The sequence below is a fragment of the Herpailurus yagouaroundi genome, unplaced genomic scaffold (genome assembly GCF_014898765.1).
Source record: "Herpailurus yagouaroundi ecotype Mexico unplaced genomic scaffold, PumYag 166, whole genome shotgun sequence".
NCBI classification, from domain to species: domain Eukaryota; kingdom Metazoa; phylum Chordata; class Mammalia; order Carnivora; family Felidae; genus Herpailurus; species Herpailurus yagouaroundi.
The window spans coordinates 23,658,400-23,681,193 of NW_024412407.1; the positions used below are offsets into that span (position 1 = coordinate 23,658,400).

At 41.3% G+C, this 22,794-nt stretch overlaps 1 protein-coding gene and 1 long non-coding RNA gene across 2 annotated transcripts in view; one reads left to right on the forward strand and one right to left on the reverse strand.

The window, feature by feature from the left end:
• The window catches only part of BCAT1 (branched chain amino acid transaminase 1), a 101,405-nt gene that overhangs the window by 7,984 nt on the left and 70,627 nt on the right, over window positions 1-22,794 (forward strand). The gene's annotated exons all lie outside the window — the stretch shown is intronic.
• Window positions 15,631-16,569, reverse strand: LOC121038813 (uncharacterized). The gene is made up of 3 exons (XR_005794519.1): window positions 16,283-16,569; window positions 16,100-16,172; window positions 15,631-15,660 (listed from the first exon to the last, which is right to left on the reverse strand). It is a non-coding gene; the product is annotated as an uncharacterized LOC121038813 (long non-coding RNA).

The following is a 22,794-nucleotide window of genomic DNA, read 5'->3' on the forward strand; positions in this document are numbered from 1 at the left end:
ATCAGCCCAGAGCCTGACGCGGGGCTCGAACTCACGGACCGCGAGATCCTGACCTGGCTGAAGTCGGACGCTTATCCCACTGCGCCACCCAGGCGCCCCAAGCATAAACAATTTAAATGTTTCTGGGAAAATTCATAGCAATATGAACTGAATACCATGAAATTCCTAGCAAATAAACCCAGCAATGCCAGTCTGCTAAATCACTACTGTTTTCATATTTAGGCAGGTTGTAAAGGGAAGCTCCCCTGTCATATCCCAAGGAACTGACTTAGAATATTGAACAAAGTCATGTGTCTGGGAATGCTAACCAATTCCAATACTGTTTAACATGTTTTTTTGTTGTTGTTGCGAACAATGCAGTTTTTAAGCAAACTAATTAATGCATACACTGACAAACAAATCCAACAAAAGAGGCACTTAGAGGCAGTGTTCATTGAATACTGGAATTTTGAAAGAAAAAATCTATTAGGTCATTTTAGGCATTTACTTCTGCCAAAGAAGGATTGTCCTTTCAAGTTTATTTTTCTAGCTTTCAATTCTATTCCACTTAAATATCTCAACAACTAAGACTCTTCAAATCTTCTGTGGGCAGTTCTGCCACGTAGTATAGTCACTGTTTAAAGTTTTCTGATAATTAACTTCTTTTTCCTTTCAGTTATATACATCAACCATTTTTGCTTGGCTATGCTTATCATTTGCCATGAGTCTATATGCTTTTAAAAAATATGTAACATTATGTATGTGTTCATGACTTGGTTACAAACTACAACATTGTTAAATAAACTGGCATTTTCTTTTGCAGTAACATTAGAGCGAATATTCTACTAGTAATGTCAGTAATTCAGTGAATATATAGATAAAGGATGTCAATGAGGTTTGTGCGTCTTTAATAATTTCATGAGTCTTAACATTAACGTCATCCCTGCTGGTAAACCAGGCACCTTCCTTCTTCTTAATCAATGTTCTGAGAACATCGTTTACAATAACCCATCAGTCCGCCACTTGACTTAAAAGGACAACACTTTGAAGTTGGGAATGAGGAGTCATTAGCAGCCATATGAACTTAACTACATAATAGCAGATAGATTTAATGGTTCAACATCATTGTTAAGACTTAGCTTAATTGGAAGTGTCTTGTATTTACTTGTAAATGTGTGAAATGATGTATGAACAAGAGTATTTATTGCAGCATTGTTTGTAAAGACAAAAGATTGAAACACACCCATATATTCATCAGATGCTAAAAAGAATGAGGTAAAAAAAAAATCAGTAGAGGGAAGAATGAGTAAGCTCTTTCTATAGATAAGAGGAAAATCTCCATGAGCCTTTTCACTGTACATGTTTATATAGTGTTTGATTTTTGACACATGAATTTATTATGTTCACAATTGAAATGAAAAAGGAAATGGAAATGCTGTAGAGTGAAATTAACTTGACTCTAAAGCTATTGTCAAGAAAATTGAAATACTGGGTAGTTTAGATCAATTTGGTTAAGACCCAGGATATATACCTTGACAAAATATCTAAACGGTTGTATTTAATTTTTACTAACTGAACATGATCTATTGAGAAGGCAGGTTAAACACAATGTGGACACCAAACTTTACAGTAATTGTTATATTAAGAGTATACAAACTCTTCTTCAAACCTAAAATGTATATATTACAATAATGCCCGGCAAACAATGATTAATTCGGGTTTAATTTAATTAAACACTTATGTAGCTCTTACTAAGGCTATCAGGCTTCGTATTAGGTAATAGGCAAATGGAAATAGTTCAAGCATTATCCTCACTCTTGAGAAATAACCACTCGGGGAGAGAAATGTATAAAAAGCAAATGCAGTAAAGTATAACAGTTGCCACAATAGATGTCCCACAAGGTACAGGGGAGCATAACAAAGATTAGTCAGAGAAATCAGAAAAGGCTTTATAGTGGAGGTGAAGGTTGAGCAGAACCATGAAAGAAAGCCAGATGACCAAGGGAGTAAGAGCATCTTAGGCATATTCATGTTGTGCTTTTATCCAACCTCAGATTCTGGACCTAGATTCCCTTACCATAGAAGATCATGAAGAAAAGCATATCTGGCTTTCCTTCCAGAACACTGGTAAACACAGACAGCCCCCAGTATCCAACAAACTCCAGAGAATGAACTATGGGAACTCACAGCATTGGCAACCTGACAAATGTGTTAAATGGGCCTTATTATACTTTTTTTCATGAAGCCCTCGTTCACCTTCACTCTCTCTGTGTTTTCTGTCTTGACTCAACCCTCACTAGAACCTCCCACCCAAATTTGTCCATAATACCCTTTGCAACTCAGTATTAGCACATCCCCCTTCACCTTCACTAAATATATATTGATCCTTCTGGCTTTAGGTGAGGTCATTTCCCTACCTTCCTCTGGTGGATGTTGCTCATTTTCTCCACCTTCTCAGAATTGGAAGGGGCTAATCTCCTTCACTATGTCCAATGCTGTTTCCTGTGAAATCCCTCTGCTAATCATGCCATCAGTCTGTGTACCCTATCTCCTCTTGTAATGATCATTGAAAGACCTCCTGGTTACTTTGCCCCCATTATCCCCTGAAGATTTTAGCACTTGGCTCCCAATTCTCTCTTCCAACCCAAGTCTTGTTTTCCTGTATTATTTCAAGGTACATGGGTGGCTCATTTCCCTTTTTGGTATCTCAATCACTTTAATTTCTCATCTCCATTAACTTGCTATATTTCCCAGATGCAACGCACACCTATGGCTATACCCTGGACTTTTGAATGACACTAAATTACAAGTCCTTGGGTTATTTTTGGTCTAAGATATATCTGACATTTGTACAGTTCTCTCCATTTTAACTTCCTTGTGTCCAGTTCAAGTCACTGTCTTCTCTTCACTGAATATACAGTAAAACCTTGGTTGTGACCATACCTCATTCTGGAAACATGCTTATAATCCGAAGTACTTGTAGTATATCAAAGCAAATTTCAAGAACTTTTGGCTCAGTTGTGATCATGTGACACTGGCATCACGTACTACTCCTATTGCAAGACACCGCTCATTTATCAAGTTAAAATGTATTAGAAATATTTGCTCATCTTGCGGAACACTTGCAGAATGAGTTACAATCCAAGGTTTTACTGTGTGTGTATGTTTCTTGCTCACCTCTTGCTCACCTCCACCTCCTACCCCTAATCTGTTCTCCATAGAGCAAAGTGATTACATCATACATCTGCTTAAAAAAATTCGTGAACCCCTTTCAGTTATGCTTTGAATAAAACCCAAAGTCCCTACCATAGAAGTCCCAGAGGGATCTAGTTCCTCTCACCTTTGCAACCATACCTTGTTACCCCTTAGCCCCCAAACTTTTTCTTCAGGGCTTTTGTACTTGGGAATCCCTCTGCCTGGAAGGGATTGTCTTCCTACTCTTGATCTAGCCAGCGTCTTATCACCCTGCCAGCCTCAGATTGCATGTTGTTACCTCACAAAGACTCTCATGACCCCCTGTGATTCCCAGGCTTTCGGAGCACTAACTGCAATGTGTAATTGTTTATTGGTGTGATTATCATTGTGGTTTTGGGACTGATGTCTGACTCTCCCACTAGATCATACATTTCTTAATGGCAGGGAACATACTGCTTTTTACTACCATGCAACCGTATGTATTCTAATACCTGGCCTGTTATAGATGGTTGATGAGTGTGGTAGGCTCAATAATGGCTCCTCAATGATGTTCATGACCTAATTGCCAGAAACTGTATTATAAAGGACATTTTGCAGATGTGATTAAGTTACAGATCTTGAGATAGGGAGATTTTCCTTGATTATCTGGATGGGCCATTGTAATCACAAGGGTCTTTACAAGAGGGAGCAGGATGGTCATGGTCAGAAGAAGATGTGATAATGGAAGCAGAGGGGTGTGTGTGTGTGAGAGAGAGAGAGATAGAGAGAGAGAGAATTAGATTTGCACATGCTTCACTGCTTGCTTTGAAGATGGAGGAGGAAGTGGCCATGAACCAAAGACTTCTATGACTTCTAGAAGCTGGAAAAGGCAAGTAAGCAAATTCTCATCCTAGCGCCTCCAGAAGGAATGCAGTTGATGTGAACACATTGCCTTAGGACTTGTGACTTCCAAATCTGCAAGATAATAAATTTCTGTTATTTTAAGCCACAAAATTTGCACTAATTTGTTACAGCAGCATTAGGAAATGAATACCAAAATGATTTTGGTACCTGGAAACAGGGTGCTTCTGTAACAAATACCTAAAAATGTAGAAGAGGCTTTGAATTGAGCATTGGCCAGAGAATGGAAGAACTTTGAGGACCATGATAGACAAAGCAGAGATTGCCTTCAAATGAATGGACTGCTGGTTAGAATATGGAAATCAGAAGTGCTGCTGGTGAGGACTTAGAAGGAAGTGAGGAATAGGATACAGAAAATGTATAGAATCTTACAGAATATCTAAAAAGTCACAAACTATTGGTAGAAACATGGATGTTAAAAGCACTACCAATGAGGGCTCAGGAAACATTGAAGAACGTGTTCATGGAAACCTGAGGAAAGATCATCCTTGTTAAATATGGAAGAAAGCTTAATGGAATTGTGTATTATAGTTATGTGGAAAGCAGAACTTGTAGGTGATGAAGTTGGGTATGTAGTTGAGATTTCCAAGCCAAATACTGGTTTCCAAACAAAATACTTACCTCCTTTCCATTTCCCTCAGGATGATTACCTCAGATACTGTAATGCATTTATTGGACAAATGTTCGTAGAGTACCCACTATGTAAATATCAGGCACTGCTAAAGATCTTGAGGCCATAAGGATGAAGAGTTGGCAAAGTCGCTGCCCTCCTGGCCATTGCAGGGAAAGGTCATGTAACATGGTAGTTATGAGCACAAACCAGGGCCAGACTGTAGATGTTTTGAGTCCTGGCTTTGCTTATGATCGACCTCTGGCAAGTTATTTGTGCCTAAGTTTTCTTATTAAAAAAAAAAAAAAAAAAATTGTGGGAGGGCGCCTGGGTAGCTTGGTCGGTTAAGCGTCCGACTTCGGCTCAGGTCATGATCTCACGGTCCGTGACTTTGAGCCCCGTGTTGGGCTCTGTGCTGACAGCTCAGAGCCTGGAGCCTGTTTCAGACTCTGTATCTCCCTCTCTCTCTCTGCTCCTCCCCTGTTCATGCTGTGTCTCTCTCTGTCTCCAAAAAAATAAATTAATAAAAAAAAAAATTGTGGTAATAATAGTACCTTACCTCATAGAGATGCTGTGAGGATTACATAAAATAACAAGTGTAAAGCATTTGTAACAGCACATGATCCAAAATAAGTCCTATATAAACAGTAAGTAATATCATAATTTACTCTCATATACTGGTACCAAATATTTCAATTAGTGGTGTAATAGGAAGAAAATAAAATGAAATGATGTTATAGTGACAGAGTTGAGGGGAAGCCAGACTCATTCATACTGGCTGGTCAGGGAAATCTTCAGAGACAAGGTGAACTTTGAGCCACGACCTGAGCACTACATACACAGGAAAACACTATAGGGTGATTTGAAAATGAGCGTCCCATGCAGAGGGAGGAACAAATGAGATTTCCTGGGGTTTAGTGAGCCAGGGAGAAAGTTATAGGAATGAAAACTCCTTTAAATGGTGCTGAAGAGTGTACATTTTATTCTAGTGCAGTGAATGCCCCAGGGCAGGGGTAGGGAGAAGGGAATGGAGGGTGGAGGGTTGGGTGAGTGTTGAGCCACAGAAAGAATCACATTTTTAAGTCATTGGTGAGTCAAGTAGTGTACTATGGTCACATTTTTTTCTTGCACAACATTTGCTTTTCCTGCAGTTATTGCATTATTTTCTTCCGTTTATTTACTTTACTATGTATTTATTATGATTCTTCCCACCTGTCCAATAGGGTTCCGAACAAAATTTTGCATAGGTCAAATGTCAGTTCCTCTTTTTCTCAACTCTTTTTCCCACTACCCTCCTTATTCTTACTCCAGTCTGTCCTGGTATCTTTCTAAGACTTCCCCTTAACCTCTTTTATCCTCTGTGTTAGGTCTCCAGACTTTTGGATTGTATGGCTTCCTCTTTCTTGGTTTACTTCCTTGTCTGTGTGGAGAATTATGCTCCAATAGTTGTCAAATAAAGAGCACAGGAGAGGTCAGTGTTTTGATCCTTGCATGCCTCAAAATGCTTTTGTTCTACTATCACTACATTGGTATTTGATTGTGAATAACTTTCTAGTTTAAAAATGATTTTCCATAAAATTTTAAAATAATTGCCTTATTGTTTACTAGTGTCCTGTGTCACTAATGAGAACACCAAGGGCACTCTTAAATTTTTTTTAACTTTTTTTTTAAATTTATTTTTGAGACAGAGAGAGACAGAGCATGAACGAGGGAGGGTCATAGAGAGAGGGAGACACAGAATCTGAAACAGGCTCCAGGCTCTGAGCTGTCAGCACAGAGCCTGACGTGGGCTCAAACTCACGGACTGCGAGATCATGACCTGAGCTGAAGTCGGATGCTTAATCGACTGAGCCATCCAGGTACCCCAACACCAAGGGCACTCTTAGTTAAATACACTTTTTTATGTAACCTATTTTTTGTTCTTCCATGAAGTATACAAGATCTCTTTTTATTGCTTGTGTTTAGAAACTCTATGATGGCATGAGTCCTTATCCATCCTAGGAAGTTTTCTGGTCATATGTCTTTGGTAGTTTCTTCCCGTCTTCTTTCCCTGTTTTCTTCTTCTTAGACTTATATTAGTTTCATGTTAGACCCCTGTAACTGATCTTCTCATTTTTAAATTTTTTCTCTCCTTGTATCCATTTTTTTGGGTTAGGGGATGATTTTTATCAATGTTTTTCTTCTAACCTTTTTCTTGAAATTCTAAAATTTTAGCCTTCTTATTTCTAAGAGCTTTTAAAATTCTCTATTCCTATGTTTCATGAATAAAAGAATCTTCCCTGTATTTCTGAGGAAGTTAATTAAAAAAAATTTTTTTTTAATGTTTATTTATTTTGGGGAGAGAGAGAGAGAGGCGGACTGCAAGTGAGGGAGGGGCAGAGAGAGAGGGAGACACAGAATCTGAAGCAGGCTCCAGGCATTGAGCTGTCAGCACAGATTGAACCCACGAACTGCGAGATCATGACCTGAGCCAAAGTCGGCCACTTAACAGACTGAGGCCCTCTGAGGAAGTTAATTAAAACCTGTATTTTTGAGAAAATTAATTAAAATATTTTCTTTTGCTCTCTTAATCACCCCTCCCCAACACCCATTTTTGTTTCTGTTTTTTTTTTTTTTTGGTGGAGGAATTTACCTTTCTTTTTTTATTTATTTATTTTTTTAATTTTTTTTAACGTTTATTTATTTTTGAGACAGAGAGAGACACAGCATGAACGGGGGAAGGGCAGAGAGAGAGGGAGACACAGAATCGGAAGCAGGCTCCAGGCTCTGAGCCATCAGCCCAGAGCCTGACGCGGGGCTCGAACTCGCGGACTGCGAGATTGTGACCTGAGCTGAAGTTGGACACTTAACCGACTGAGCCACCCAGGCGCCCCGGAATTTACCTTTCATGTTAGTAGGCTTTCTTGAAATATCTGGTGACTTGTAGCAATCTATCTAGGCATTAAGAAGCCTATAGAGAAGTTCTGCCTGGCTCCTTCTTGGGTGTTTCGGTTATATGACCACATGGAAGTGACTAGGCTGTTTCACTGGAGCACTCCCAGATAATCTTAACTCTAGGTATGTTCTCAGGATATTATGTAGTTTTTGCAAGAAGAATCATCCAATTTGCAAAGGACTTCCTGCCAGTGTTCTACAGGCCCACCAGGGGTAGAGGACTACGGATTTCATCATTAAGTGGGTTTTCACTTAATCCCCTAAAAACAGTGTTTAGATTCCCTCAGACCTGGATCTTTTGTGCTCATTTCTTCCATTTCCTGCTGGAATCTGGAAGGGGTAGTTACACTGTGGTGCTAGGTGGGTGTAGAGACACAGAGGTAGGTGTGTGTGAACCTTCTATGGGTGAGACAGGATGTCAAATGAGACGGTGGCCTCCACTGAGGCTCTAGTGCTAAGCACAGAGGGAAAAGTACCTCCATGTTCCAAACAGACATGTTTGATGTACCCAAAGAACTTTCTGAACAACAGCAAAACCAATTATGCAACCTTGAACTTCTTAACTTACCTCTAATTTATATTTAAGAGAAGGCTAGAGATTGAGCAGGCAAGGCAGAAGAGGCAAATTTGGGGAGAAAAAATTATTGGCCAAGCAAGGTGTGTTTGCCATTTCCCCTTCTTTATTTACCCCAGAGGAGGGAGGGGGTGATATTCTCATCTCTCCAACAGAATACTTACCAAACACTCTGTGAGGAGATTTGTGGGTTCCTTTGCCTTAAGGATCTGGAGTGGAGCCTAGAGGCTCTTGAGAGCACTTGATGTGTGTTCCCTGGCCTATTGGTGTGGTATATACTGAGATTTGACTCCTGGAACAGTCAAGGCTGGCTGATACTGCCTGTGGTGGGAGAGTCAAGAAAGGGTGTTTGTCAACACCATGAGCTATGTGGACTTTGAGGAAAGGTGCCATATTGGAATCACCTAGACGGAACCCTGTCCAAGAAGGCTGCTTGCTGGGGCAAGGAGAGCCCAGCTATTGGAGGCTCTGTAGGGCATAATGCCAGAGCCAGAGCTGAAGGAGCATCATTAGTGAGGCAGAGCATGCATCCTTGCAGTAGGGAGCTGCAGGGCAGAGGCATTCTTTGGTGGTGGGGATAAGGGAAGAAGGGTATGTGAAGAATCCATAAATGCTCTGTGATGCACACACACACACACCACATCTTTATCCATAATTTGGCTATTGTTGATAGTCCTGCTATAAATATTAGGGTGTTTTGAAGAGTTCAGGCCAGTTGTTTTGTAGTGTGTCCCACCTTCTAGATTTTGCTAGTTACTGCTTTATTAGATTGAGATTGAACCTCCTGGTAAGAGGTAAGAATACCACCAAGGTAAGATTGTATACTCCTCATTGCCTCACATCAGGAGACACACAGTGTTTGTTGGTACCTCCATTAGTCACGTTAAATTTGGTCATTTGGTGAAAGTGATGCCCGGCATCTCTCTCCCTTGTAAAGGGGCATTCCCCTCCTCCCCTTTTAATTAATATGTAATTAGTGCATGATACTTTGAGACTGTGTAAATACCCCAGTCTGCAACAACTTTTCATTTGATGACCTTAGTATCCTGTAACTGGTCTAATTCTATCATTCTCAGCATCAATCAGCTGACATTCTGGTATAAAGAAGAGGTTTCCCTTTCTCTCCCTTCTCTCTCATTATAATTTGTTATTGTTATTTTCTTACAAGTTATTAAGAATTACTCACAATATTTTCAATAAATTGATGGCAATTTATGGTCTCCTCCATCTAGAAAAGAGGAAATGAGAAAGTAAGTTACCAATACACTTGCTTGAAATTGTCTAGTGCTCGAATCATGCCATCATACAGACTAAAAAGCTACCTGTGCAAAATCAACTTGGATTTTGTTTGTTTTGTAATAAATCTGACAGCAGCTGAGTAAAAATTAAACAAATTGATCAGGATCGTCACTGATTACAGAAAAAGATGGGGACTGCCCACACGACTTTCTACTGTAATATTTATTAAGTGCCCCCATGTAGTCTGAAGGCCTGGGTTCTAGTGTCAGCTCTGCCTAGTTCTGGGCCTTTTATTCTGGTCAAGGCAGCCTTCCTGATACCCATGTTATGTTTCTAAAGTGAACATAAGAAATATACTTGAATCCTTCATGTCTCCTTTCCTCAAAGACAGCTCCTCTCTTCTGCATCTCCATGGTTAATCAAGGCCTCTCAGTCTATTCCCATGCAGAAGAGAGTTAACGAAGCAGGCCTGAGAATGCCAGTCTTGGAAACGTCTGTTTGCAGGGTGGGCCCTTGGCTGTTGTCTAGGAACTTGGATTTTGAGAGCGTTCCCACAATTCCCCGATAAGGGTTCCCTGTGCCTAAACTATTTGTACAAACAATGTGGTTTTTACTGAACATCTGCTTTCCTTCCGGGAGTGTGAAATTTTGGTATGTGCTAGGTAGAAGGTGCTTACATGACCAGCCCCCAGTAAAGACCTTGAGCACCGAGTCTCAAATGTGTTTCCCTGGGAGACAGCACTTCCCATGTGTTTGTGGTAGAGCCCCTCCCTAAGGAATGCAGTGAAAACCTCAAGACAAGGGAAGGCAACCTGGCTATGTGCATGTGCACAACATTCCTCATGACTCCATAACATAGAGCGCCTCTTCAGATTGTATGTTACCGTAGACTGGAGACAAAGGAGCCAAAACTGTACAAAAGGCCACCAACCCCTGTTGCACTCAGGGCTCAGCCTTTTGGGGTCTTTGCCCACTGAGCCCGTGCTGGCATGAATAAAGCTGCTTCATGGAAAGAAAAGCCTCAGTGTCCCCACCCTCTTTGTGTGAGTTGCTGCTGCCCGTTGTCTCAACTTGTTGCTGGAGGAATGAGGAGTGTTCTGTGTGATTCCCCTGGAAGAGGACTCTTGGACGGTTGTGCCTGGCTTCCTCTGAACTTTGTCCCACATGCCTTTACCCTTTGCTGATTTTTGCCCTGTGTCCTTTTTTATCCTGTAATAATTCATAGCCGTGAGCACTGGATCCTCTTCCAATTTTCGCATCTGTAAAATAGGGTTTATAATAATAATAATAATAATATCTACCTTATAGTGTTGTGAGGATAAAATGTGTGTAGAACTAAGGGCCTGATGAAGGGTGCATCTGATAGAGGGTGGTTGTTATTATGGAGTATGTTCACTGTTCCCATAGAGCACATCTTGTGTTCATGTGTGTATGCTCATATCTTTTCATCAGGTAGCACTATTCTATCTATTCAAGTAAATTAACTCTCAAATCTTTGTTGACTCATCTGATGGGAATGCCAGGTTCACATGCCAGTTTATAAGGGCCCCTGGTTCTTTCACTAAAACGTACATGTGTGTTCACCACCTAACAACTATCAAATAAGTACTTTGGGACTTGTTTTGTCCTCTGAATGTGTCCTCCCCAAAATCACATGTTGAATCTTAACCCCCCAAGGGAATGGCATTAGGAGGTGGGGCCTCTGGGAGGTGACTAATCCTTCAGGACTGGGATTACTGCTGTATCAAAGAGGCTCTAGACCGATCCCTTGCCCCTTCGTCATGTGAGGACAATGAGGAGCCTGTAACTCAAAAGAGGGCCCTCCCTAGCCATGCTGGCACTGCGATTCTGGATTTCCAGATTCTAGAACTGTGAGAAGGAAATTTCTGTCGTTTTTAAGCTTCCCAGTCTGCGGTATTCTGTTATAGTAGTCCGAATGGACTAAGACAGTTTTCCCTTTTCTCTTCTTCTCTTTTATTCATGCTTTCCTTTGTCGTGTGCCTGGTAATCTGTAAACGCAAACTATATATTCTAATGGCAGAAAGTTACAGAAGTGAGGAAGGGGCATGGAGTGGATTTAGAGAGGAACTTTGAAGTTTCTCAAGTTGTGACTAGTGGGAACTATTAAAAGAAAATGTTCCAAGGATACATCATAAATCCACGTCCTCTACAAACTTCTTACAAAGTTTGTCCGTCGGCTGCCTTGAGATGGAGGGAATGCTGCTGAATGTCTCATTAAATAATACAAAGGTCTCCAAGGTATTTGATATCTCTTAGGATCAAGAAAGCAAAGCACTGAGGATGCCTCCTGACTGGTATGTAACATGCCTCAACACCACAAGCACCACACTATCAAAGCTGACTTTCAGGAAGAGTACAAATCAGGCTCATTAAAGGCAGAATCCCAGAGGATATTGACTTTTGGCTCTGTGGCTCCAGATTTAGAGCAGTCTCACATTCAGAGTCCTGTATCCTGGAGAACTGTCCGTTCGTGCTATTTACATATGTAAAACATGATGGGGCGAGACTGGAGGCTTTGGATCCAAATTGGCTGTCCCTCCCTTGTCTGCCATCTGGGCAGTGCACTTTCTGCAGACTGCAGAATTGCTACCGCTCCCTGTCTGCTCCTGTTTTCTGTTCAGGCCCCAGGAAGCTGGAATAACTCCCCAGAGGGCATCCATCTTCCAGTTCCTCTTGCTCCAACCCATTCTATACATTCTTGGGAGACTGATATCACCTGTAGCCTTTTTTTTTAATTTATTTATTTTGAGAGAGAGCGTGTGTGCATGTGTGTGTGCCCGAGTGTGGGAAAGGCAGAAAGAGAGGGAGAATCCCAAGCATGCTCCTCACTATCGGCACAGAGCCCTATGTGGGGCTGGAACTCACAAGCCGTGAGATCATGACCTGAGCAGATAGCAAGAGTCAGATGCTTAATCGACTAAGCCACCAGGTGCCCTACCTGTAACTTCTTGAATCAAGTGCCTTAAAAATGTTCCCCATTGCCCATAGAATAAACTAGTGGCATACATATTCCTTAGTAATCCTTGCCCTGCCTCCCCAAATCATTTCTCGTTAGTCTTCTTTATCTTATACTTCCCTCAACTTCCTGTGACTAAACCTTACTTACTTTTTACTGCTATCTGCTTTAAAGAGTTGTATGGTGATGATGAATTGCAATTTAGACCTGTTATAGGATATTTTATTTGATCTGACATAATTTATGACCAATAGGCTATTTTTCTGATGATTTGAAGTAGCTGGAATCACCACGGCAGAAAACACCACGTAAACATAAAACACACAGGTATGCTAACACTTTTAAAACTGTCTTGTTTTATGGCAGAAGATAGACTGGTTGAGAGAAATGCAGTTCTTTACTGTTGAGCCTATTTTTACCCAATAGGTGATTGCATTATTTTAAAGTCATAAGATCTGCTTTTATTTTGTAAATGAATCCCATTCAAATGCCCAAAGCAAATTGCTATTTAAAAGCCATTTGTAGGGGCTCCTGGGTGGCTCAGTGAGTTAGGCCGTCCCACTTCACCTCAGGTCTTGATCTCCTGAGTTTGAGTCCCTGGTCAGTCTCTGTGCTGACAGCTCAGAGCCTGGAGCCTGCTTCAGATTCTGTGTCTCCCTCTCTCTGCTCAAGTCCCCATTTGGACTCTGTTTCTTTCTCTCTCTCAAAAATAAAGAAAACGTTAAGAAAAAATAAAAGCCATCTGTGGCAAAACTTTAGCATATCAGAGACCCTATGATACATCTGTTTTGTAAATTGAGACTGTCATCTATTGGGCTTACTTACGGTGGGAAAAAAAATGTTTGCCACCATCACTGGTGAGAAAGAGCTTCCATACCATTTTTTTTTAAAGTAGAGAAATAAGTTAACCAGACTTTTTGAGGAAGCAAGTTTTAACTCACTTGAGGACTGCACCTAATCCAAAGAGTAAAGGATCTCCAGTAGAAAATTGCTCCAGTAATCTGAGGAAAGGCTAAAAAACACTGTGGACCTCCTAGTACAACGGTAGAAGTTCTGGCCACATGGAGTGGTCTAAGGCCATGTGTTCCTTAGATGCTTAGGGAGCGTCTAAGGCCAAACCACCTTTTCTTAGCCAGGCAGCAGGGTTCTAAGGAAGCCACGCAGCAAGGTTCGGTTTTAGAGAAGTGAAGTATCTGTGGATCCTTTCTTCACTCTAAAATGATAAATAATTCCAGTTTCACAGATGCCAAAATTTCTCTAAAAACCTTCAGATTCAATGTGAATCTTCACTGTAATAATTATAACCAGCATAAATTGAGAATTCACTGGTGCCAGCGTGGGCTTTTGTGAATGTCTCATTTGGTCCTCATGAAAACTCTGTTACTTAAAGCATTTCACAAATGGGGAAAGTGAGATACAGAGAGATGCGATAACTAGATTAAGCTTGCAAAACTATGAAGTCTGGCAATGTCACTCTACAGTCTGTGTGCTTCACTGCTGTATTATAGGGTCTCTTTAGAACCTTGATAACCTTATATTAAAACAAAGAAATGACTGTGACATATTCTGTTCAATGGTTTACAAAATGCTCTCACTTACGTATTTCATTTTTACCTCAATAGGGAAGGTAGCTGAACTTCAGAGATATTAATGTGAGGTTTAGAGATATTAGCTGATATGTCAAGGTCACATATGAACTAGACAATGAGCTAGAGCTTGAAACAAAATCTTGTAATGGACTCAGAACTCATGTCTTAATAAGATTCAGAAAAAAGTTCCAAAGGGAGTATCCAGAAATTAGAGGACATAAGCAAAATACCTTGTAAGTAGATGAAGGCAGTTTTAGTGCGTAAGCTTCAATATATCGATGACACAGAGCTTGAACAAGTGAGCACATTGAAAATCTATTTTCGATTCTTTTATGCCTGACACAATACAGTTTATACAGGTGTCTGTTTTCTTGCTCTCTTGGTCTCCCTGTTTCCCCTTTGTGTGTGTGTGAGAGAGAGAGAGAGAGAGAGAGAGAGAGAAACATATCAGCTCGTCTATCAATTTTTTTCTTACCGTAATAAGTTTAGCCAACATCCATCATATTAATTTTTACCTTAAACAAAAACATGGTGGATTTATACATTCCAAAAATTTATTCAGAAAATATTTTTTGAGGTTCGTACGTTAGCCTGGATGTATACTAAGGCCCAGAAATCCAAAAGAAAATGAAGTCACTGCCCGACAGGCAGAGACTGCTGTACAAACAAGCAAGGCAGTAATCAAGTGTCATAACTGCTCTAGTAAACGTAAGGCTAATCCCGTGTCTCCAGCCTGCAGAACTTATACCCCTAGGGATGCAAGATGACTTTCCGCAGCGGTACACGGGACACACGAGTGTTAGGAAGTCAACCAAATTCAAGGCTCCTAACCTTTCTGTAAGTCTTTCCTAAGCCCTGCCAAGGAGGAAGCATCTTGCCAGTTCTCTTTGCCACCTCCCGTTACAAAACGGCCCTTCTCCTGCTCTACAAAAGAAAAGCTTCTCTTTCATTCACTCCAAATTGTCCAGCAAGCCACCAGAGCATAAAGAAATGGATGGCTGGGATTGTCACGTCAGCAAAACCTTCTCTAATCAAGTCACCATAAATCCACTGCCAGGCTTCAGGTCTGTGTCACTGCTGTTTCTCCCCACTAGGGGTGAAGGATGGCATCAGAAACCGGAAGTTTGGTGTGTGTTGCCATAGTCCACATTCAGACTATGTTAAAGATGGAAGCAGCAGGAGCAATGACAAATTTTGTTTAAAGATCTTGCCTCTTCCATCCCCTAATTCTGGTCTGTGAATCATCAGGGAGGGAGAGAAACACTGAAGAGGGGTGGGTCCTTGTTTCATCCGGGTGAGGGACACATGGAATGCTTCCCTGCCTTATCTCTCCATATTAAAATCAGAGTATTTGAAGTTTATAAGAAGACCAGGAATGACAAACACGAGGCATGCCCCTTCTCACCAGGAGAAAGCTTGGTAGACTCACTCTTCCCATCTGTGTCTCTGTTGTGTACTTGGCATCTTCTCAAAGAGAGGGGTTCAGGGTGCCTGGGTGGCTCAGTTGGTTGAGCGTCCGACTTCGGCTCAGGTCATGATCTCACAGTTCATGAGTTCGAGCCCCGCGTCGGGTTCTGTGCTGACAGCTCAGAGCCTGGAGCCTGCTTCAGATTCTGTGTCTCCCTCTCTCTCTGCCCCTTCCCTGCTCATGCTGTGTCTCTCTCTGTCTCAAAAATAAATAAACATTAAAAAAAAAAAAAAAGAGGGGTTCAGTGTCCTGTTTACTTCTGATAGGGAATGACATATCTTAGAGCAAGAGGGACATATCCAGAGAAAGTAGGATTTTATATTTTCTTGAGCATGTATTACACTCACAGGAAAGGCATTTTCATTAACATTTTCCAAGAGGCTACTCTATTCCAAAATACCACATTTTCCTTTATGTTTATCTTTTGCTCAGTGTCAAGCACCAACCACTTCTCATGTTTTTCCTATTTACCACATAATTAAAACTAGTTTATCTTAGTGGTAATATATTGTGGATTTTACTGTAAATAATGCACTTAACAATCATGAATAAAACTTAACACATCCGGGTTGTGGCCCAGTGCCTTTTCTTTTTGCGGTTAATTTCCTCCAAGTAGATTAACCTGGAATCTTACCAATTTATTTTAGCAACTCCTTAGGTACTAGTGTAAAACAAAATGTTCTCTAACGCAATCAGGACATAATACTCTGGATTAAAACAAAAACAAAAACAAGGCTCATTTAATTAGGATTAATTTCTCCCTCCCAGAAGTTGATATATGCTTCTATTTTGGTAAAAAGCAAAATTAGAAACTTACTTGTTTCCAGACATGAAATGAAATTTCTAGTCTAGATTCTATCTGGAATCTTGTCTGTTTCTCTGTCCTGTCGCTTCTCTGTAGAGTACTGCTGGGTGACCTAGAGGTTGGGCGTGCTGAGAGTTTCTTCTGTGGACCAAGGGAAATGGGAAGTGCAAATGAGGGGGAGGGGAAGGTCAGGAAGTGAGAGATTAAAGAAAGAATCCTGACTGGCAGGTCCACAATGTGCAGAACCCCGGCACACAGACTGAACTCAGGAATCTGCCCTTGGAGCCCCATGGTTTCCAAGCTGAGTGTGTGCCCCAGAGACCCCTGGGGTGTCCGAAGAATTGATTGTGTGTGTGTGTTCTTTAATATGCAGAAAAAATTACTCGTATTTAACTTGCAGGGGTCGACATGGGCACCGTCTGCTCAGTCTGTGCACCAGATGATCGTGCTGTCATAAACTTTCCTTGGAGAGAGGGAGTGCGGCCACTGCCCCAAGGGGCCACCTGCATTTGCCCTCTTTCAGCAGGTTGTGATTGTGGCAATTTATGCGAGCCTGGTTAAGGAGATTTACAGATTACGCCAGCCAGTGTTAATTGATAATCCTTGCAAAAGGGACAACAGGCCTTAAAAGATTTCTGCAAACAAAACAAACACAAACAAAAAATTTAAAATCATAGAATCAGAATAAAGAAAATATTGGTAATATAAAACACAAGGATATAACAAAAATAAGACAACTAATATTTTGTCAACGCTTATTCCAAGCTCTCCATTATCCATATTCCAAGATAAAAATATCAATGATTTAATCAGAACTGACAAGCGGTGGGCCACAAAATTTTGGTATCATCAAGAAGACTTTACAAGGCATTTATGTCTACTATCATTAATGATTACTTGGGTCTTGTGTATATTGGGGCCTTTAGTCAGGAATGGTATAAGAAAACAACCATAATTCATCAGATATTTTCAAAAAATAAGAATTTTTAATGATTATCTCATCTTTTTTTTTTTTAACGTTTATTTTTGAGAGAAAGAGATAGAACGTGAGGGGGAGAGAGGGACCAAGAGAGAGGGAGACACAGAATCTGGAAGCAGGCTCCAGGCTCTGAGCTGTCAGCACAGAGCCCAACGCAGGGCTTGAACTCACAGACTGTGAGATCATGACCTGGGCTGAAGTCGGACGCTTAACTGACTGAACCACCCAGGTGCCCTGATTATCTCATCTTTTTTACTCCTATTTGTGTGTATGAGTTATTATGTATTAGATTATTTTCATGATAACTAAACAAACATGTTAGGCTTGCATGCTGCTTTGGTTAAACATATATATTTCTATATAACCAACCCACGCAAAACTTTGTGGCTTAAACCAGCAAGGTACTATTGTCTCTCATGGTCTATAGGTTGTCTGGACTCAGCAGGGTAGTTTTTTTTTTTTTTTTAATTTTTTTTTTTAGTGTTTATTTATTTTTGAGAGATACAGAATGGGAGTGGGTTAGGGGCAGAGAGAGAGGGAGACACAGAATCTGAAGCAGGCTCCAGGCTCTGAGCTGTCAGCACAGAGCCCGACGTGGGTCTCGAACTCACAAACCGCAAGATCATGACCTGAGCCAAAGTTGGACGCTTCACCGACTGAGCCACCCAGGCGCCCCTCAGCAGGGCAGTTTTAATGTGGGGTTTCTCCTGTGGTTTCAGTCAGTCTTCTGGGAGCTGTACGGTGTGGATGTACAAGATAGACACTCACAGTTGATACTGGATGTCAGCAGTATCTGGGTTGTTGACAAGTGAGCCTGCACATGGCCTCTCCATGGGCTTTGGGCTTTCTATAGCATGGTGTCTGGGTTCCAAATGGGGGAGACCCCATGCCTTCCAAGAGGAAGGAAGCAGGAGCTTCTGGGCCTGTTAAAGTATGCCCCTAAAATTGGAACAGTGTTACTTCTACATTTGTGCCATATTCTATTGGTCAAAATAGTCACAGGGCCTACCCAGATTCAAAAGCATGGGGAAAATAAACCACCTCATGATGGGGTTGAAACAGAAGAGCATATTATGGCCATCATTGAAAACTACAGTCGGCCACATATGCTAAAACTTTTCCTTATGGGGCGTAGAGTCAAAAAATTTGAATCCACTGGAAGGACTCAGAATGGTAGGTAAGATCACATACCTTGTCACAGTGACTTGACCTATAGCCTCGATCTTGGGGAATTTAGCTTACATCTCTGACAATGGAGAAGATAGGATCTGTGGGGTGCGGTGGGGCCACTTTCGAGTATTAGATAAGAAGATGTGCACCAAAGTACCCACAGTATCATAACTGGCTGGATCAGTAACAGATATTCTTATGGTTTTGAGTTGGGGAGGGGCTGGTGTAGACACTTTATAGAGCAAGCACTCTGATGACAGCTTGGGGATGTATCAGATAGAGGAGAAGGTGGAAGATCAAGGATGGGGCCAAGGAGACCAACAGGGGGACCGTCACCAGGTAAGGAACATCGAGGAAGGAGAGACACAGGCGGAGAAACGTGCATACAGAAGTCCTAGTGTGAATTGGCGACATACTGAATGGGGTGAGAAAGGAAAGGGAACATCTAGAGATATGCTTTTGTGATTGATCTTTTGTACATGGTAAGCAAATTTTGCTAAGAATCCGTCCCCATAAAATCATCAAGTCCTAATGGAGCATTGTGTGAAAGTCCTTTTATTTTGTAAATCAATTCATTTTATTGGTAAAAATATTATTGCTCAAGTTAGAAAACATGACATTAAAGGTGCTATGATCATTTAATTTGAAATAAAGTTAGTTAACTGTTACGAGTTGAATTGAGTCCCCCCAAAAAGATATGTTGAAATCCTAAACTCCAATACCTGTGAATGTGATCTTATTTGAAGATGGGGGACTTTGCAGATGTAATCAAGTTAGAATGAGGTGAAACTGAATTAAGAGGGGCCTTAGTCCAATATGAATTGTGTCTTTAGGAGGAAAATAGAGACACCTGTAATCACCCCCTTCAGAGACTCTGCTGTAGCTGTAAGCCAAGGGACACCTGGAGTTACCAGCAGCTGGAAGAGAGGCAAAGGATTTTCCACTGCAGGGTTTTTTTTTTTTGTTTGTTTGTTTGTTTGTTTTTGTTTTGTTTTGTTTTGTTTTTAATATATGAAATTTATTGTCAAATTGGTTTGTTTGTTTTGTTTTTAATGTTTGTTTATTTATTTATTTTTGAGAGTGTGAGAGCACAAGCAGAGAGACAGAGAGAGAGAGACATAATCTGAAGCAGGCTTCAGGCTCTGAGCTGTCAGCACAGAGCCCAATGCGGGGCTTGAACTCACAAACTGTGAGTCATGACCTGAGCCAAACAACTGAGCTGCCCAGGCGTCCCTCCACTGCAGGTTTAGCATGTGTCGCCCATACCTAGCCTCTAGAACTGCAAGACAGTTTCTGTGGTTTTAAGCCAGCCAGTTTATGATACTTTGTTACAACAGCCCTAGGAAACAGATATAGTAACTATATATGTACTACAAAGAATTATTCATTTTATTTGATTAAGGGGTTTGGCATTGAATAAGCCCAACTAATTCTTTTGTCAAGATTTCTTTCTGGTTCACTGAACCAGTTCTCTGGTTTCCAGAGACCGGAGATGGGGCTTTCTCAGGGCGCCTCATCTGTCTGTGCCTTCCCAAAGGCAAGCAGAAAGCATGTAAATAATAGGTATGCAGTTTGTTTTATGAGCCAAACAGCCTTATTTTTAAACTGTTTATTATTAAAAAAAGAGAAACACTTGAAAAGCTACCTAGATATTTTTAAGGTTTTCGCCCATATAATATTGTTCTGATCATTAATATAGATAATCCAAGGGCAACTACTTACAAGTGAAGAACAATCATTTTTTTAAAGTTAAAAAATAGAAACGTAACAATAGCTAACATTTATTGAGCAAGATGCTAAGTACTGCTGAGTCCTTTGTACATATCTTCATGCTGAATCTCATCACTGCCTTAATTTTTACTCTGATTTTATTTTATTTTTTAATGTTTATTTTATTTTTGAGAGAAAGAGAGAACATGGGAGAGGGACAGGGAGAGAATCCCAAGCAGTCCCTGCACTGTCAGAGCAGAGCCTGATGTGGGGCTTGAACCCTGAATCGTGAGATCATGACCTGAGCCAAAATTAAGAGTCAGGTGCTCAACTGACTGCCAGGTGCTGCCCCTACTCTGATTTTAAAGGTGAAACTCAAAACAGGCTAGTAATTTGCCAAAGGTCATAGAGCTAATAAGTGATAGAGCCAGGATACCAACCTTTCGCTATGACCAAACATATGACAATGCTGAAACCTGCACTGAGACCAGAGCCACATGGCGTATTAAGATATAAATAAAAATTAGGCAAAATTAAAAATTCAGTTCCTTAGGTACACTAACCACATTTGGATGCTCAGTAGTCTCATGTGGCCTGGTGCAGGTACAGAACATTTCCATCCTTGTAGAAAGTTCTATTGGAAAGCACTGGTCCAATCCCTTAATAGAATACATTGAAAACCCCTGTTATGACTGGTTAAGGGAAGAGAAGGAACAGGAAACAGGAAAAGGAAAGAGAAAGATTTAGGGTGAGGGACAGCCTTTTGGTGAAGAAAGAAACCTACATCTAGGGGAAGAGTGGGTTTCTGAGGACATTTTTTTTTTAATTTTTTTTTTCAACGTTTATTTATTTTTGGGACAGAGAGAGACAGAGCATGAACGGGGAGGGGCAGAGAGAGAGGGAGACACAGAATCGGAAACAGGATCCAGGCTCTGAGCCATCAGCCCAGAGCCGGACGCGGGGCTCCAACTCCCGGACCGCGAGATCGTGACCTGGCTGAAGTCGGACGCTTAACCGACTGCGCCACCCAGGCGCCCCTCTGAGGACATTTTTATAGTCTGTTATCTTGTGAACTTTAGCAGTGAAAATTCTGAAGCATGTTAAATATATACTTTTTAAAAATCAGAGAGTTACAATTTAATGGATAGTTAAATCTCAACCTTGTGCCTGGCATTGGGTGAGGGGGAACAAACAGGCACAATTTACCATCACAGAAATTAGAGCAGCATGAATCAAATAATTCCAATAAAGTATGGCAGTTATTTTGAAACGGAAAGAATTCTATGAAAAAAAAAATAGCAGAGGGGCCTATGGCAGCCTTGATAGGGTTCAGAGGTATCTCCCTGAGGACGGAGTGCCCCATAAACTGATAAAGGGGGATGAGAGAGCCAGCCAATGGCAGGGGCATGTTTCAGGCAGACGGCCAGCTGTGAGAAGGCCTGATGCCCAAAAGAAGGACTGAAATAGTTAAATGTGTGGCTGGAGAGAGGGAGAGTAGGGAACGGACAGCCAGAGTCAGGAGCAGGGGTCATAATTTGGGATGGGTGGAAGAGCTGGCTAAAATACCTTGCCACAGGGGCGCCCGGGGTGGCTCAGTCGGTTGAGCCTCTGATTTCAGTTCAGGTCATGATCTCGCGGTTCTTGAGTTTGATCCCCAGATCGGGTTTGCTGCTATCAGCCCAGAGCCCGCTTCGGATCCTCTCTCCCCCTCTCTCTCTTCCCCTCCCTCATTCACACACACACTCTCTCTCTTAAAAATAAATTAAATAAATTAATAAATAAATATTTTGTCACCAGGATGATGTAAAGTTTGAGGATTTTATTGGCCAAGAAGAGATATGTGCAGATTTGCATTTTGAGATGATTTCTCTGGTTGCCATGCTAAGAATGGCTTAAGGAGAAGCAAGGCTGAAGATATAGAGGCTACTTGGAAGCTATTTGGTACCAGGGTGGCAATAATATGGCTGGAGAAATGGCGACTGTCAGGATATTTGTAGGTAGAATGTATAGACGTTGGTGATCACTTGGCTGTGCTTGAAGGATGACCCTGATGTTTCTCGGTAGGGCAGCTGCATGGAGTAGGGGTCAGTAGCCTACAGCCCGCAGGCCAAATCTGCTGTGTCCTGTTTTTGAAAATACAGTTTTATGGGAACCCAGCCTTGACTGTTCTTTTACATATTATCTGCGGCTGCTTTTGCCACACATTGACAGATTGGAGTAATTTTTTTTTTTAATTTTTTTTTTAATGTTTATTTTTGAGAGAGAGACAGAGCATGAACGGGGGAGGGTCAGAGAGAGAGAGGGAGACACAGAATCTGAAGCAGGCTCCAGGCTCTGAACCATCAGCACAGAGCCCGACGTGGGGCTCGAACTCGTCAACCGCGAGATCATGACCTGCACCGAAGTCGGAGGCTCAACCGACTGAGCCACCCAGGCGCCCCGAGATTGGAGTAATTTAGCAAAGACCACATGGTCCTCAAAACATAAAATATTTACTATCTGGCCCTTTAAGAGAATGTTTGCCAAAGGAGATAAATGATCATTACCTTCATTTATTGAGGAATTAGCACTTACCAGACAAGGTTCTAAGTAGTTTACATATGGTACATGTTACGATGGTCCATCCCATTTGGCAAACATGAAGTGTTGCCGTTGTCCCATTTTA